Source organism: Capsicum annuum, chromosome 7 (assembly GCF_002878395.1).
Source record: "Capsicum annuum cultivar UCD-10X-F1 chromosome 7, UCD10Xv1.1, whole genome shotgun sequence".
NCBI lineage: Eukaryota > Viridiplantae > Streptophyta > Magnoliopsida > Solanales > Solanaceae > Capsicum > Capsicum annuum.
This window is the reverse complement of record NC_061117.1, coordinates 158339483-158358354: the sequence shown is the minus strand read 5'-3', so window position 1 is coordinate 158358354 and position 18872 is coordinate 158339483. Positions and strand designations below refer to the sequence as shown.

At 35.5% G+C, this 18872-nt stretch overlaps 1 long non-coding RNA gene across 1 annotated transcript; it reads right to left on the bottom strand.

The window, feature by feature from the left end:
• Positions 1–746: 746 nt before the first annotated feature.
• Positions 747–17433, bottom strand: LOC107876426. Its single transcript, XR_007042977.1, has 3 exons — positions 17266–17433; positions 1090–1164; positions 747–811 (listed from the first exon to the last, which is right to left on the bottom strand). It is a non-coding gene; the product is annotated as an uncharacterized LOC107876426 (long non-coding RNA).
• Positions 17434–18872: the final 1439 nt, after the last annotated feature.

The following is an 18872-nucleotide window of genomic DNA, read 5'->3' as shown; positions in this document are numbered from 1 at the left end:
TTGTACCAGTCAGGCCTATTCTGAAGGTTTATTGGAACTAATTTGATCTTATCTTACAAACCCTGAAATTAAGGATTTTTGAACTTTATTCAATTAATATTTGATTTTGTAAATTCAGAAATTGTTGATGAAATAAATGGTCCAAGCTCTGATATTATGTAGAGATGGAAAGCAAATGAGAAATTATTTCTATCTCACATGCTCGAGTCCCACATCGGTAGGTTCACATCGGTGAGCTAGCTCATGAAGAGAAAATTGCCAAATATGATATATAGAGATCAAGGATGTTTAAACCCATAGACGTGGGACTCCAGTATGTACGATTTTGTCTCCTATAAATGCAAATAATATACAACTGAAAGTTAACAGATTGAAAATACACAATAATATTTTCTCATTTGCTTTCCATTTTTTAAGACATCAATTTCTTAATTAATCTTTTGAAATCAAAATTTGTTTTGATTTTGTGGTAAGAGCAAAGTTCACAAGGTATTAGTTATGCACATATTAAAATTCTCATCTTGTTGTAAACAAGAACCTGGTGTTTAAGCATGATCAACAAGGTACAGGTACATCAGATGCGTTAAATTAAAGGACTTGTTTTAATCAAGTTGAGGTATCTGGATGAAATCCCATGAAGTAATGGATTTAGAAAATAAAACAAGTTGAAATCTATATTAACTATTCTGCCAAAAAATGTGAGATGGAATCAAGCATACGAGGAAAATAACAAGATACAATGAAATGAACCTTGACATTCCTGGTAATCCACACACGTTGAGTATAAGGCCCTTAATAATTGATGTACAACCTTCAGAGAGAAAACAACATATCTTTATTTAACAACATAATGAAAAAACAAAACCTCTCTTTTTTCTACAGGAAGACAAGTGGCGGGTGCCATGATTATTATTATATAGATATGGACGATACAGACCCTACTAGAAATGGTGAATTTCCAATAGAATTTATCAAAAATTGGCTTGTTGGAAAATGTCAAGATGGACTTATCAAAATAACAAATCAATTTCTGGTGAGACTTTCATTGAAAATTCATATTTTTTTAGTAGAAGAGAAGGGTAACTAAACCTGGTAGTTCCATCGAAGAGAGACGGGGGTTGAGAAGTACAATCATGAGATGGTGATAAAGCTTCTTGAACACTTCTACACAAATAGAGCCAAAATAGAGATAAAACATACATATTCAACCATCACTAAATCCAGAACTTTAAAATAAATAATGATCTTGGTGTTATATATATATATTATAAAAGCATGAATAACTATGTTGGTTGACTAAAATATTCACTAAAAGTTGATTAACTTATTTACCATTTTAAGTTATAATTTCTTTCATTTAAAAATTTACTAATAGATATAAATGTAATTTTATCTTAAAACTAAACAAATATATCATATAAGGACAAACTTTGGCTTTTTTAAAAATACAATCTAAATAAAAGCAAATAAACTAAAACAACATTTATACACCGAGCATTAATTCTATTTCTTTTTTTAAACTAAATATTTTGTTCCCCCAAAAGTCAAGTAACATTAGGAGTTTTTTCCAGCGAAAAGATGTGTAATTGAGATCAAACACAATTTGAAAGAGAAAATCGAATATCACAATTTAGAAATATTCTTCCGTATCATCTATCAAATATGCCTCATTCTCCACTAGTGTTCTTTCAATTTTCTCCTCACATACTTTGTGTTTTTTTTTCCATTTGATATCTAGGAACTTGAGACTTGAGACTTGAGACAATGTTATAAGTGATCACACCACATATAAGTATAATTTATTATTTAACTTAAGTATTATAATAATCGACGAGTGATATATGTCTAATGTACATAGAGATGATCGGATATCGAGTCGAGAAATTAGTCCCACATCAAGGGCTTAGGACTAGGGTTAGGTTAGAGAGTCAAAATTAGGTTTGGGAGATAGGGTTGAGGTTAAGATTTGGGTCGATCTCTGGCTAGAAATTGGATCTTTGGCTTGGAGTTATATCTCAGGTCAAGTTGGATTCGAGAGTTGGGTCTGATATCACAGTATTTGCCACGTTATATCTAAATGCTCTCGGAACAATATTTTCTTCTTACTAACAAAACACTATAAAATAAGTAAGAAAGCTTACGTGTGGAATTTTCGTAGTAAAAAATATCCCTCCGCAATTATTTCCAGTCTTGTGTAAGAATCATTACAAATCAAATTTAGTCATTGTAGACACCTAATTTTTTCCCTCATAAAAATCCAATTTATCCATTTTTTGCTTCACCTTATCATATACCTTCACCCATTTAATAATTTCCCTCCCCCCACAATAATCTAAATAACAAACTCTCAACAAATTCACCACCCACCCTAACTAAGTTGGCCACCCACACCCCTACCCCATAACCCCTTATACTTCATACCCACCCCACTCACAATTCATACATATATAAACATCACTGTATATATAGATAGGGGAGGACCTTTTCATTTTTTCAATTCAATTCACAAAACACACAAACGCACCTCACATATAGATACACAACTTACCTTTTTTTCTCATCCTCACCATAACACTCCACTGATGAATACATATAATTAACACACACTCACCTTCTATTCAATTCTCAAACATTCACTCATGCACAATCACTCATAGAATTCATACACACACTCAATTCTCTACACTGATCTCACCACACTCACATATAGACAAACAATGATAAATACTCATACCCACCATAGATAAAGGATAGAAAAAAATAGGAAAGATGAGAGGGATGGAATAGAGAGAAGAAAGGTGAGAGAAAATTAGTGAGACATAAGAGGGAGAGATGAGAGGGAGGAGATATATGAAGGTAGACGATTTTCGACGAGTTCTCACGTGAAACTGTAATACCTCGAGAATCCAAACCAATATTAGAACCATGCTTCAAGATCATGAGAAATAAATTATAGTACTTGGTGGTTTTATGAGAGAATTTGATGTATATTAAGGCCTCAAATAACTCCTAGCTATTAGACAAATCAAAATATCCCTTATCGATTGAGTTCATGAGAAGGATGTTGCTATAGTAAACTTTAAATAAATATATCTTTCATTTTACTAAGAATTTTTGAGATCATGATCCACCAATAAATACATAATTGAATTATCTTTCCAACAATATCAATTTTTCTAAAATCTGATACCCGGTGAGAAGTTATGACACTTTTAGTGAGAGGCAGTAGCTTACCACGATCATGCCGAGTCGTTGTGATCCCCAAAATCACACTCATCCCTTTCCAGTAGCTCACCGTGATTGGCCAGTGTCACACCAAAAATCATGGTGGAACAGGAGCCGCATCTCGGAGGAGTACAAATATACAATCGTTCATTTCCAGTGATGCAATGCAATAGCACCGCATCGCACCAAGGTACAAAATCGGGATCAACCTTTTTCCAGTGGTGCAACGTGATAGCACCGCATCGCTCTAGAGTGCAAAATCGGGATTCCTGTTCAAAGTTTTAAATTCCCAAGGGTATTTTAGTCTTTTCCCAAGCCCCCAAGTCGTGAAAAATAAAAGATTAAACCTATTCTAAGCCTTGTACGCTTATTATTCACCAAAATTTCTCTCAAAGAAAACCCTAAAGCTTCACCTTTCAAGATCAATTCCCATGAAAACCCACCAAAGACTTTCAAGAATTCTTTAATTAAGATATGTTAAATATTCATCCATGGGTCCTTTCCACCCATGGATTCCAAGAACCTAATTTCAAATTCAAAGTTGTGATTTTTTACAAGTTATTGTGATTTTAACCATGAATCCCCATGAATTTTTATTTTGTACCATGTTTACATGTAATTGTTGTTGTTATTCATCCCCACACATTTGAAAGGTGTTTCACTGAATTAAACCTTAATTGATGATTTTGGTAGTGAAACCATGCTATTAGTACAAGTTTTAAAACTATTCATATGCTTAGCTTAAACCAGTAATTACAAGTGTTTGATGAAATGCCTACAAGAATGAGTTTTGAATGAATGCTTACATATCATGTGCTCAAAGTTTTAGCACAATCTTGCTATTATTGTTATCGAGTCTTGTGGGTTTGAATACCCAAAATTTAGCTGCTAACCTAGCCTTTCAGTATTTATAAAATGGTTACCAAATAGTTATGACCCCTATTTTTTCAGTCAATATTTTAAATAGTTAAGCATAGCCAGTCTAATATTTTTGGTCTTTCAGTTGTGAGTAGGATTTAGCACCGAGCGAATACAGGAAGGACGGCTTTCCCATTAGTTAGGCAGAGTCATTAGTATCAATTTTTGCATTCTAGAACTAGATAGCCAGCGTAGGATATGAGGAGTCATCCGTCAGTTTAGACTTGACTCTACCCAGGTGTCACCCATCAGTTTACGCTTGACATCCTGGTTGTTCAGTAGCTTAGTGGATCCACGCAGCCATGTATTAGTACCTGTGGCACGGTACTGACACCCTTTCAACTGGGATCATAGGTTGGACCCCAATTAGCTCATTAGGGCATATCGGTTAGATTATAGCTCCCCCACTCTCAGTCTAGTATTCAGCTCAGTAATCAGTTTCAGATTTTCTGACCCTATCATACAGATATCAGTTATCTATTTATAAGTAGTAATTATTTTAGTTTACAGATTATATTCAAAACATGTGTTATGCTTGGTCATGCATTCTCATTCTTTATAGATTTTATGCATTCTACTCTGTACTTTATGCTATTCATTTAGTCAGTTATTACTCATGTACATGAAATCATACATATTAACCTAACCTTATTTGGCATATCAGTACATTCATAGTACTGATCGCATACCCAATTCTTCTGCTATGATGTCTAATATCATAGTTTCGGACGCTCAGTTCCCCGATCATGCATAGGCATACCAGATTATCAACTGTAGTAGTGGCGAGTCCTCATACTTTGAGGACATAGTTTATTTACCTCAGCTTACCTTATCAGTTTAGTATTTACTATTCAGTCGAAGTTAGCTGGGGGTTTGTCCCATCAACTACACAGTCAGTCAGTTATAGGCTTTCAAATACTTTCAATCAGTTATTCAGTTATTAGATTCTATTGACAATCTTATAGTATTATTTTCAGACATATGTTTTCAGTATTTTGATACAATATCATGTTTCTTAATAAAACCTTGTGCCATTTTAGTTAGTTCTGCATATATTCCTTATCATTCTATTCAGTGCTCACAGCAGGTACCAGCATGGGTTAGCTCGTGTTCACTTGTGACCGTAGGCACCGTGTAGTGCCCAGGGGGTACTCTCGGGGCATTACAAACTTGCTATCAAAGCCTAAGGTTTTAAAGCATCCCAGGGAGTCTAAAAGCCACGACAAGTAGAGTCTTATACATGGGTGTGAAATGCGCCACACTTATGGATAAGAGGCTATGAGATGTTTTAGGAAATATTTTCCTTCTTTCAGTGTTCATATCATGTGAAGGAGCAGGAGCTTAAGTTAAACTCTATCTAATTCAACTTTTTCTTCTATTTACAGAATATGCCTCTTAGAAAAACTAACGGAAGAAGAACCAAAAACCAGCTAACACCTCCACCCATTCAGCAAGATCCCCTGAATAAGCATGTTTCTCATGCAGAGTTCAGAGATACATTCACCACTCTATCTCACTCTGTAGCAGCCCAAAATGTATGGCCAGCTGTTGTTTAGGCAAACCCAGTGGCCAATACTGATGCAGCTAAAATTTGGGACTTCACTCAAATGAATTCTCCTTCATTTTTGAGATCTAAATCTGAAGAGGATCTATAGGAATTTCTCGACATGGTCCAGAAGGTAACGAACATTATGGGGGTGACTTCCAGTATGAGTGTTGAATTGGCTGCTTACCAACTGCAGGATGTATCCCATACCTAGTTTAAGCAATGTAAAGGGGATAGAGGCGCAGATGCAGGGCCTATAGAGGGAGGAGTTTGCTACAAACTTCTTTGATAGATTCTTCCTGTTGGAGTTGAGGGAAGACAAAATGTTAGAGTTTATCAACTTAAGGTAGGGCAACATGAGTGTGAAGGAGTGTTCCCTTAAATTTACTCAGCTAGCTGGGTATGCTCCTCATGTGATGGCTGATAATAGGTCTAAGATGAGCAAGTTCGTGTCTGGTGTATCTGACAGTGTGGTCAAAAAGTGTAGGACCACAATGTTAATTAAAGAGATGGACTTGTCTAGGAGGACTTCTCTAGGCTGATGGTCCATGCTCAACAGATTGAGTAGCAGAAGACTAAGAAGAGAGAGAGAGAGTAAGAGGGCTAGGATAGGTAGTTTCAACTTTGCTCAGCCGAGGTCAGAGGGTGTTAACCGTCCCTAATTCCATCATAAATTATTATCTCTAGCTCCATCTTCAGCTAGTGCTCTTATGCCAAAGTTCAAAAATGACAATCGGGATAGGGTGCCAGGCTCTAAGTCTGATGGCAGTGTAAACAGTGGTAGCACAAATCCTCTTTGTCAAAAATGTGGTAGGAACCATCCGAGAGAGTGTAGGGCTAGCAGTGATGTCTATTTTGGGTATGGTAAGCCAGTCTATAGGATTCAAGAGTGTCGAGTGGTTGCTCAAAAGAGAAGGGATGTCTGCCAGCAGGGCCAGTCTCATCAGTAATCGGCTCCAGCTGGTCACCCGACTAAGCAGAGCGCCATTCCCAGTGCTACTAGCGGTCAACATCAGAATAGGCTCTATGTACTTTAGTCCCGATAAGATCAGGAAAGTTCTCCTGACATGGTTACTGGTACGTTGAGAGTCTTTCTTTTATATATTTATGCTTTGCTTGACCCTGGAGCTTCTATTTCTTTTGTAACCCATTATATAGCGGTCAACTTTGGAGTCAGTCCCAAAACCTTAACAGAGTCTTTCTCAGTATCTACTCTAATGGGTAAGTTCATTGTATCCTAGCAGGTATATAGGAACTGCCCAGTTACCGTGTATTAGAAAGTCACATCAGTAGACCTTATAGAACTAGAGATAATGAATTTTGATGTCATTCTCGGCATGGATTGGCTCTATTCCTACTATGCTTTAGTTGATTATAGAAACAAAATCGTCTACTTCCAATTCCTAAATAAACCAGTCCTTGAGTGGAGGGGTAGTACCACAAGGCCTAAGGGCCAACTTGTTTTATACCTTAGAGCAAGAAAAATGATATCCAAGGGATGTGCCTATCATCTTCTGTAAGTCAAAGCCTCTAGCTCCGAGACTCCTAATCTTGAGTCAGTTCCAGTAGCAAGGGAATTTCTAGATGTGTTCCCTAAATATCTTCCTGGAGTTCCTCCCGAAAGGGAAATTAACTTCGGAATAGACCTTCTTTTGAATACTCAGCCTTTTTCTATTCTTCCATACAGAATGGCTCTAGTCAAACTTAAAAAGTTGAAAGAACAATTGAAAGACCCCCTAGATAAGGGATTTATTAGGCCCAGCATTTCCCCGTGGGGCGCACCTATCCTTTTCATGCTTAAGAAAGACAGTTCCCTTAGGATTTGCATCGACTACCTCAGTTGAACAAAGTCACAATAAAGAATAGATACCCACTTCCTAGAATAGATGACTTGTTTGACCAACTTCAAGGTGCCAATTACTTTTCTAAGATAGACCTCCGATTTTGCTATCATCATCTCAGAGTAAGATAATGTGACATTCTGAAAACAGCTTTCCAAATCCGGTATGGTCACTTCGAGTTTCTAGTCATGTCCTTTGGTCTCATGAGTGCCACAGCAGCTTTCATGGACTTAATGAACTGAGTGTTCAAATAGTACTTGGACATGTTTATCATAGTTTTGATTGATGACATTCTTATCTACTTCTGTACCAAAAATAATCATGCAGGCCACCTCAGAATATTATTGCAGACTCTTAGAGCCCATCAGTTGTTCACCAAATTTAGTAAGTGCAAATTTTGGATAAGATCAGTAGCTTTCCTTGGTCATATTTTTCGGTGATGGTATTAGAGTTGTTCTCAAAAGACCAAAGTAGTGAGAAACTGGCCCAGACCCATTTCTTCATCAGATATCAGGAGTTTCTTAGGTTTGGATGGCTATTACCGATGGTTTGTTGAAGGGTTTTCATCTATTATATCCCCCATGTCTAGATTGACTCAAAAGAAAGTCAAGTTTTAGTGGTCAGATTTTTGTGAAAAGAGTTTTCAGGAGTTGAAGACTCGACTCACCACAGCCCCAGTTTTGACGTTACCAGACAGTTCAGACATATTTGTTGTGTACTGTGATTCTTTTTGAGTCGGCTTGGGGTGTGTTTTAATGCTGAAGGGTAAGGTTGTGGCCTATGCCTCTAGATAGCTTAAGCCCCATGAAAAAAATTACCCTACCCATGATCTTGAACTAGCAACTGTTGTGTTTGCCTTAAATATTTGGAGGCACTATTTGTATAGGGTGTATGTTGATGTGTTTACTAATCATAAAATCTTGCAGTATGTATTTTGGCAGAAATATTTGAACTTACGCCAGAGGAGGTATTTGGAGTTGTTCAAAAATTAGGACGTAAGTGTTCTGTATCATTCGGTCAAGGCCAATGTAGTAGCAAATTCCCTCAGTAGACTGTTTATGAGTAGTGTTGCTCACGTTGAGAATGATAAGAAGGAGTTAGTTTGGAGAGTTCATCAGTTGGCTAGATTAGTTATGCATTTGGTTGACTCAGCTGAGGGTAATGTATGGGTACATAATAGTTTGAGATCTTCTCTGGTTGCCGAAGTGAAAGAATAGCAGGATAGGGATCCTAGTCTGGTTAAGTTGAAGAAGTCAGTCAGAGAAGAAGTAGAGGTTTTCTCCTAAGGGGTAGATGGTATGTTCCATTGCCAGGGTAGAATATGTGTGCCGTGTGTAGATGATTTGAGATAGCGAATTCTTGCAGAAGTGCATAGTGTGAGTTACTCTATTCATCCAGGGGCTATTAAGATGTACCATGATTTATGGGAGATCTATTGGTGGAGTGGGATGAAGAGGGACATTGCAGAGCTTGTAGCTAAGTGTTCCATTTATCAATAGGTTAAAATTAAATATCAAAAGCCCAGTGGGACTATGCAGGAGTTCTGTATTCCCACTTGGAAGTAGGAGAAAGTAAACATGGATTTTGTGACGGGTTTGCCTTGTACTTGTCGTCAACATGATTCAATCTGGGTTATTATAGACCGAATGACCAAATCAGCCCATTCTTGCCAGTGCATACTTTTTTTAGGCTGAGGACTATGCCAAGCTCTATATTAGAGAGTTGGTACCCAAGTTTACTTCAGTACAACCTTTCACCCTTAGACAGATGGTCAAGAAGAGAGGACCATCAGACCCTTGAGGACATATTGAGAGCGTGTGTCATTGACTTTAAGGGCAGTAGGGATGATCACTTGCCTTTGATTGAATTCACGTATAATAATAGTTATAATTTCAGTATTCAGATGGATCTATTTGAGGCACTATATGGAAGAAGATGTAGATCTATGATTGGTTGGTTTGAGATAAGTGAAACCATTTTGATAGGACATGATTTGGTGTTTTATGCTTTAGAGAAAGATCAGCTAATCAGGGAGAGGCTTAAGGCAGCTCAAAGCCGACAGAAATCTTATACAGATGTGAGAAAAAAGGATCTTGAATTTAAGATTGATGATTTTGTTTATTTAAAAATCTCTCCCATGAAGAGGGTAAAGAGGTTTGGTAAGAAGAGGAAGCTTAGTCCCCGATATGTTGGCCCTTACAGAATTCTGAGTTATTTTAGAAAGGTGGCTTATGAGCTTGAGTTGACTGCAGGCTTAGCATCTGTGTACCTAGTACTTCATATCTCTTTATTGAAGAAGTGTATTGGTGACCCAACTGTATTTGTTCCCTTATAAAGGTAGATGTTCAGAATAGCCTTTGTACAAAGAAATTACAGTCGAGATCCTTGATCGCCAGATTCGAATACTAAGGAACAAAGAAGTTCCCCTAGTCAAGTTTCTTTAGCGGAACCAATCTATTGAGAAAGCCACTTGGGAAAAAAAAGCATATATGCGAACCAAGTACCCTCATATTTTCTCCATAAACTCAGACTCAGCTGAAGGTAACAATTTTCCCTAGAATTTTTCTTTTCCATACTCAATTCCAGCTGCATATCATTCTCATACCATTTATGCCTTCATGAAACTAGTTCTATCATGTGTCATATTTAAGACTTGGTTATGTAATCACATTATCAGTATGTATATTCAACATGAAACCTTAATTCCTCAGTATTCTCAAATTAACCAACCTCATTTGAGGATGAAGGTTACCAAGGGAAGATATTGTAATACCCTGAGAATCCAAACTAATATTAGAACTATGTTTCAAGCTCATGAGAAATAAATTATAGTGATTTGGTAGTTTTATGAGAGAATTTAATGTATATTAAGGCATCAAATAACTCCTAGCTATTAGACGAATCAAAATATCCCTTATCAATTGAGTTCTTGAGAAGGATGTTGCTATAGTCAACATCAAATGAGCATATCTTTCGTTTTACTAAGAATTTTTGAGCTCTTGACCAACCAACAGATAGATAATTGAATTAGATTTTCAACGATACTAATTTTTTCCTAAATCTGATACCTAGGTAAGAAGTTATGGCACTTTTAGAGAGAGGAAGTAGCTCACCATGATCATGTTGTGTCGTGGTGATCCCCAAAATCACACTCATCCCTTTTTAGTAGCTCACCACAATTCAAGTTTCGTTTGGGCCTCATGTCATTCTTTCTTTATAACCTTATCCAAAAGCCAAGTTACAACCAAAGAAAGACCTATAGATCAATCTTTGAGAATGTTAAGGCTAGGCATACAATGGATATGATGACACATTTTGGGAACTACTCGTCTTTCTCAGCATAAGGAATCAGGAGAGAAATAAAAATGAGAGAGTTTTATTGGTAAAAACCCTCACGGTCACTATAAGGCGATGGTAAGTTGAGAGATAAAAATGAGAGTCTTATTGTTGAAAACCCTCATGGGCACCATAAGACACTGTAAGTTGAGAGAGATGAAAATAGGAGAGTCTCATTGGTGAAAACCCTCACAGACACCATAGGGCAATGGTGAGCTAAGAGAAAGAAAATGAGAGAGGCTTGTTGGTGATAATCCTTCAAGGTGTCACTAGCCAAATGAGATCTCTGAATGGGAATTGGACGAAGAAAGTAACTCTATTTCAGCGCCATTAAATCAACAACAATTGGTGAAAGTTGGATGAAAAGATCAGACAGCTTAATCCAAAATGCATGTCATAATCATTAGAGTTAACGGTCACTTTCAGATAAATTCTTCTTTTCTCTTTTTCAATGGGAACATTCATTGTCTTTTCTTTCTTCTCTATAGTTTTATTTTTGTTTTCTTGAGTCAGTTATCCAAATAAAGAAATCATTGTTATTTTTCTCGTGTCTTTGAGTCAAGTTCATGTCAAAACAACTGAGAAAAGATTTCAAAACTTGCTATCAACTTATTCAATTGCACAAAGAAAGAAAAAAGGATATCACATGGAAAGATACATGATTATGAGCCGAAATAAGGCATGCAGAAAGTTTCGTCAAAAGACAAGCCTAGGAACTCATGGAAATACCAAGGTTCAAAGGGTTTATCTGAGGAGCATGGCAAAGCAAAGATACTGTGTTTGTTTCAGAGTAACTTTTAATAATCTGAGTTTGGTTCAATGATGTAGCAAGTTAATGACATATGCTAATAGTTAGGATCAAGATTAAATATGACGAGGGCAAGAGCGATTACCGCAAAAGCTAAAGCCATAAACCAGCCACCATGTTTTAAACTCACAAGTTTTCTTTGATGAAATAAGAAATATATTACCTTCAAATAAAGGACTTTAGAGCATAAATATCAAGGGTTGCAATACCTTACTTCTATAAATGCAGAAAATAATCTTGTTGCACCGGTTTGATCATCAAATCATGGTAAAAATTCATCATCCTATATCCTTTAGAGACAAACTTCCTTGTCCAGGTATTTCACTTTTCAATTGCTAGGTGATTCACTTCTTAAATTTAACTTTCACTCCTAGAAGATGTACCTTCTAGCCAAGTCATTCTCCTTGATTCCTAGAAGATGTACTTTCTAGTTGAGTCATTTCCTTTGACTCCTAAAAGATGTACCTCCTAGTCGAGTCATTCCCCTTGATTCCTAGAAGATATACTTTCTAGTCGAGTCATTCCCCTTGACTTCTAGAATATGTACCTTCTAGTCGAGTCATTCCTTAGATTCCCAGAAGATGTACTTTCTAGTTGAGTCATTCCCTTTGACTCTTAGAAGATGTACCTTCTAGTCAAGTCATTTCCCTTGATTCCTAGAAGATGTACTTTCTAGTCGAGTCATTTCCCTTGACTCTTAGAAGATGAACTTCCTATTCAAATCATTTCCCTTGAGTCCTAGAAGATGTACCTTCTAGTCGAATTATTCCTTTGATTCCTAGAAGATGTACTTTCTAGTTGAGTCATTCCCTTTGACTCCTAGAAGATGTACCTCCTAGTCGAGTTATTCCCCTTGACTCCTAGAAGATATACCTTCTAGTCGAGTCATTTCCCTTGATTTGTAAAAGATGTACTTTCTAGTCGAGTCATTCCCCTTGACTCTTATAAGATGTACTTCCTAGTCGAGTCATTTCCCTTAATTTCTAGAAGATGTACCTTCTGTTTGAGTCATTCCTTTGATTCCTAAAAGATGTACTTTCTAGTTGATTAATTCCCTTTGACTCTTAGAAGATATACTTCCTAGTTGAGTCATTCCTCTTGACTCCTAGAATATGTACCTTCTAGTCGAGTCATTCCTTTGATTCCTAGAAGATGTACTTTCTAGTTGAGTCATTCCATTTGATTCTTAGAAGATGTACCTTCTAGTCGAGTCATTCCTTTGATTCCTAGAAGATGTACTTTCTAGTTGATTCATTCCCTTTGACTCCTAGAAGATGTACCTCCTAGTCGAGTCACTCCCCTTAATTCCTAGAAGATTTACTTCCTATTAGAGTCATTCTCCTTGACTCCTAGAAAATGTACTTTCTAGCCGAGTCATTCCAATTAACCCATAGAATATGTTCCTTGTTTGGGTTTTTAAAAGTAGCTATGATGTGACTTTAACAAAAGTCCTCCGATTATAAACTGGGGCAAAATTTAATTCCTGTGTTTGGAATTTCACTTTTCTGAAAAAAAAAAAGAAATCTTTCTTTATCATAATCTTTGTTTGAGCTAACACTTGTTCTAGTTCTAAAATTGAAAGTCTGGAGCCCGCCTGAAGAACAGGGTGATAAAAATGAAGGTCGGGAGCTCGCCTGAAGAACAGGGTGATGAAACTGCAAGTCAGGAGCCCGCCTAAAGAACATGGTAAAGAAATTGAAAGTCAACCAACAAGGCGATGAAATTGAAAATCAAAAGATTAAAATTAGCAAGTCAGGACCCGCCTGGAGAACAGGGTGATTAAATTGAAAGTCAAGCAACAAGGTGAAGAAATTGTAAGTCAGAAGCCCACCTGAAGAATAGGGTAAAGATTTTCAAATTCAGGATCAAGGTTCAGAAGTACCACCTACAGAACATGGTCAATTTGTGAGATCATCTCCAATATCAAATTTTGTATGGAGAAAGAATTCATTCTCAAGTTCAGCCCAAAGAAGATCAGACTTTTTGTGAATTTTGAAAGCATCTGAAACTCAAGTCAAGAGTCCAGAGAAGGTGCAGAGATAGGATTTTGTAATTTCAGTTATCTTTTTAACTTGTAATTTTTATTTTTGATGTAATGATAGAGTCACGAACCAGAATCTTGATGGGACCTCACTCGACTCTCCAACTCGGTTGTCCTTCTTCCTTTTATTTCTTTCTTTGAATAATGGTCGGGGCAAAATTCTATATCATTGTCTACTTTTTGTTTGAAAACACTTTGTGTTTATAGCCAAAGAAGGGGCATGATGTAGACAAATTCTAATTTATCCATTTTTGGATTCACCTTATCATACACCCACGCCCATTTAATAATTTCCCCCCACAAGAATCTAAATAAAAAACTCTCAACAAATTCACCACCCACCCTAACTAATTTGGCCATCTCACACCCTTACCCATACCCCCTTCTACCCCTACCCACCCCACTCATAATTCATATATATATACACATCACTGTATATATAGATAGGGGAGGACCTTTGCATTTTTCCAATTCAATTCACAAAACACCCACACACACCTCACATATAGATACACAACTCACCTTTTCTTTCTCATCCTCACCAGAACACTCCACTCATGAATACACACAATTAGCACACACACACCTTCCATTCAATTCTCACACATTCACTCACGTACAATCACTCACAAAATTCATGCACACACTCAATTCTCTACACTGACCTTAACACACTCACATATAGACACATAGTGATAAATACTCAGACACCTATCATGGATGAAGGATAGAAAAAAAAGGGAATGATAATAAGGAGAGAATAGAGAGAAGAAGAGTGAGAGAAAAGTAATAAGATATAAGAGGGAGAGACGACGAGTGGGGGAGGTGAAAGATAGACGAAAGTTGATGATTTTCGATGTTCTCACCTGAAACCTGCCCAAAAAAACACCCATTAGCTCAAACTCGCCAGAATCTCCATCAGGAAACACCGTCGGCCACTGTTATGGTGAAACCCATCAGAGAAAACCCCCTCTGATCATCTAATTCTCATTTTCGGGTAAGGCCATTGGAAAACTACTAAAGTTGACGTCCAAATCAGCAAAACTCAACCCGTTTCTCTCAATTTTGTTGAAACTCGTTGAAAATCGACCAAGTTAGAAACGGGTCAGTCGGGTAGATTCAAATTAGTGCAGATTTTGGTGTTATTGTGAGTTAGATTTGGAGTTTCATTATCGAGGTTTAATTCGAGGTTCCCGGCACGGACTCTATCTCATTTAATTGAGTAATACCCGAATAAAAGCAGCATTAAAGTCATTCTTCATCTCATTCTCAATTAATCTTAATTGTTTGACACTTTGTGTGATAAATTTATTGGTGTGTGAATTTTGTTTTCATTGATTTCGTTATGTTTTATATCATCACGGTTGATTGTTATATTGATTGATGGTGTGAATTGGATAATCAAAGAAATTGGTCTCAATTTGGAGGATAAATCATAATTGTGGGGATGATGTTGAAAGTTGGTTACTTTGGAATTTTATTTGGAATATCTAATTTGTTAGTTGAATAATTTTGATGTCGTTGAACATGATAGTATCATGATAGATCGAGTTGGGCAGGCAAATGGTAGGCTCGGATAGGCAAATTTAGAACTCATGGATTGTGGAATGTTTAGAATATTTGTTGAATGGTTTTGTTTACCGCATTTGGATCAATTGTACTCATTTAGCCAGGGAATGCCTCGAAGCTATTTGTACTTATTCACCGGGGTATGCCCCGAAGTATCATGTACGTAAAGGAGGTTCATGATCAAGGCCCGAGGCATCGGGTAAAGTATAGTATAGGATAGTATAGATTTTTTTTCAGCATTTCTTATTCTTGATTTGTAATAAGTTGGACTGATACTATATTTTTGGACTTGTTTTGTTTTGTTTGTTTATTTGATTGTTTTGTGTGTTTTATGTGATTTTACACATTCATAGTGTCATACTAGTCGATATACTCTATGGAGCGACCGTGGTTGAACCACGAGATCGAGGGGTGCCTAACACCTTCCTCTTGATCAACAGAATTCCTTAGCTGGAATCTCTGTTCGTGGATCAGTTTTAAAGAGTCAAATCATTTTGAAAAAGGACTTCTAACGGTGAATTGGCACACTAGATTTATGCCAAGTCGTGACTCTGAGTTCAAAATGAAAAGAATCCTTTTCAAAATAAATTTTATCATTTGTTACTTAATAATAAAAACCCTTTTCGAACTTTAAAATCAATTCTTTTGGTAAAAAAAAAAAGGGTGTGACAGTCATTATTGAATTAAAATTTTAAATTTTGAGTTGTTAAAATCCTTATCATAACTCGATTCATTTTAGGTCTAATTCAATCCTTTTTTATTATTTGGATTCGATTTTGTGAATCAATTTGTTCGAATTTGAAATTTCAACAAACAACTATTTTCATTTCATTTTAGAGCAAACATGATAAAAAGAAACAACAAAATCTTAAAATTAGCCCATAAGTAACCTAAAGTTACGTTGCACTGCAAGTTTAAAGTGGAATTAAAATGTAATAATGAGCCACAATTTAAGAGATTGGATATAGGTCTGTACTCTTGAAGTTGTAACTGGTAAAATGTAAATGATAAAAAAGGCGTATAGGTTTTATAATTAAAAGACACTAAATATGGATCTGGGCTATTGTGACTGCATTAAGTTTTAGGTTTGTGAGTAATTAATAAATTTTATTTTTGAATCGATTTGAATTGTAAACACCCAAATCAAATTTAGTTCGAAAAATCTAAATATTCTAAAATTAAATCCATAAATCAGTTCAAACTGTACAATTCAAATCAAATTATTCAAATTTCTGTCAATCAATCTGGATACTCGAATTAATTCAATTTGTGCACGATCCTAATTATTTCGTACTACATATACAAGATTTGAAAACTAATGTATTGGTACTTGTGAACCCATATAATATAGCTCATACTCTAGATCCTCCCTTGCTCAGCACTTTCATCTCCTCTAAATTACACCCACCCAACTTTTCTTTTCACTACTCTTTAAATTTAATATAGTAACAATTATAAATAAAATAAAATAAAATAAACATGTAATATATTAATTTTTAATTTACTGGCTGACTACTTAAACTTTCATTTTTTTTATAAAGATTTAATTCTCCATGTTTTTCCTTATCCCCATATATAATTAAAAAAAATGGTAGTGTAACTATTGCTAACAAATTAAGCTAGCTGATATACTTAAAAAAAGGAAAAGAGTAAGCTAAAGATCACTTACTTACGAGGGGATCTTAGTAGGTCAATTGGTTACTTGAACTTTCATCTTTTTCTATATTCTTAACATAATTAAAATATAAATAAAATAATTGTATGTTGTAAGTATTGCTAACCCATTAAACTAGCTGATCTATTAAAAAAGAAGGAAGAGCGTAAACTAAAGATCACGTACTTAGAAGAGGGATCTTAGTAGGTCAATTAACCGGTTATCTCAACTTTTGCTGTTAGTGCTAATTCTTTTATAATAATAATAATAATAATAATAATAATAATAATAATAATAGTAATAAAGAAGAAGAAAATGATCACTTACCGGATAGCCATTGGTGCTAATACTTTTCTGCTAAAACTGGAGAATTTGGTGGAGCTTTATAGGGTATGAGTGGTGTGTGAGCACAGTTGTGACGAAGTTAAGCCAAAAATTGGAGGGAATTTTTTAGAGGGAGTGCTGATTCACGTGAACCAAAAGAAATCGATCAGTGCCAACTGGCAACTGATAAAGAAAATCAACATAATTTATGACAAAAAATTATTTAACAGCAAATAATGTTGAGACTTGAGAGTGTATATTTTGGATTATGAATTAAACCTAATCCTTTAAGTGGGCGTAGAGATAACGGATAGCCCATTCTCTTCTAACATGTATTTGCTATATTATACTAATACATTGTTTGGATGATGGTTATCTATGGTATGGTATGATTATTAAGAGAATCATATTTGTTTTGATTAATTTTTAAAATATATGATATAGTATGATTTAATTTCATGATTTGATAATTATGAAAATTTTCATTTTATGTGACTATCGATTTGGTGGTATCTCATGATTTGCTTTTTTTTTTTTTTTTCAATTATGCTCTTGTTTAATTTTTGTATATTCCTTTGTGCTTTATTCTAAATTATTTAACTCCACCTCCTACCCCCATCAACCACTCCCCCTCCCCCCCCCCCCCCCCCCCCCCCCACCATACAAAAAAATATTTCTTAAGTTTCTTTTTTAAAAAATTTTACACTTTTTCTTTATCTCACCCCTGTCCCTACCCCTACCTCACCCCTTACCAAATCCCTAACCTAATTTTATTTTAAATTTATTTTTAAAAAATATTTCAAAATTTTTTCTTACCCCACTTCATCCACCCCTACCCCTCCCCATCACTTACTAGCTCCCTTCCCCGCATCAATTTTTTTATTTTTTAAATTTATTTTTCAATAGTTTGAAAAAGAATTTCTTACCTCGCCACCACCTTCTACCAGCCCCTCCCCCCACCCCAACCCTCTCACAAAAAACAAATACTTTTAAATTTATTTTTTAATTTTTTTTAAAATTTTCTTTCTTATCCCAACCCCTACCCCTACCCTTGACCCCCCATTCCACTACCCTAACCCCTTTTTGTTTTTTTAAATTATAGTTCTTTTTATCCCACCCGTTTATCATATTCGTTCTCATTGTTTTGTATTAAATATACACAAATATTTTTAGAAAATATTTTTCTATTTGAGTAATGAACACAATGCAAGAAAATAAGTAAAAAATAATTTTTCTAGAATTCTTTTTTGTATTCCATAACGAACACACCCGTAGCATACACATAAGAAATAATTTTTCTAGAATTTTTTTTTGTATTCCATAATGAACACACCCGTAGCATACACAAAAGATGCATTCAAACTTCATACTTGTCGTTGGTGGTCACATTTCAAAACACCAAAAGAAAAGAAAATTTGTCACTATAAAAAATGAATCTTAGTACATTTATTTTGATCTACTCTTACATTGATTTTGTTAAAGTTTTACATGAATTTAACAACTTAATATATTTACATGACATAGTTTGTGATAAATTAGCAGTTAGAAAATTATTTTATTAACACTTATTGATAAATTTAACACTTATAATAATTAAGGGAATTTAGTAA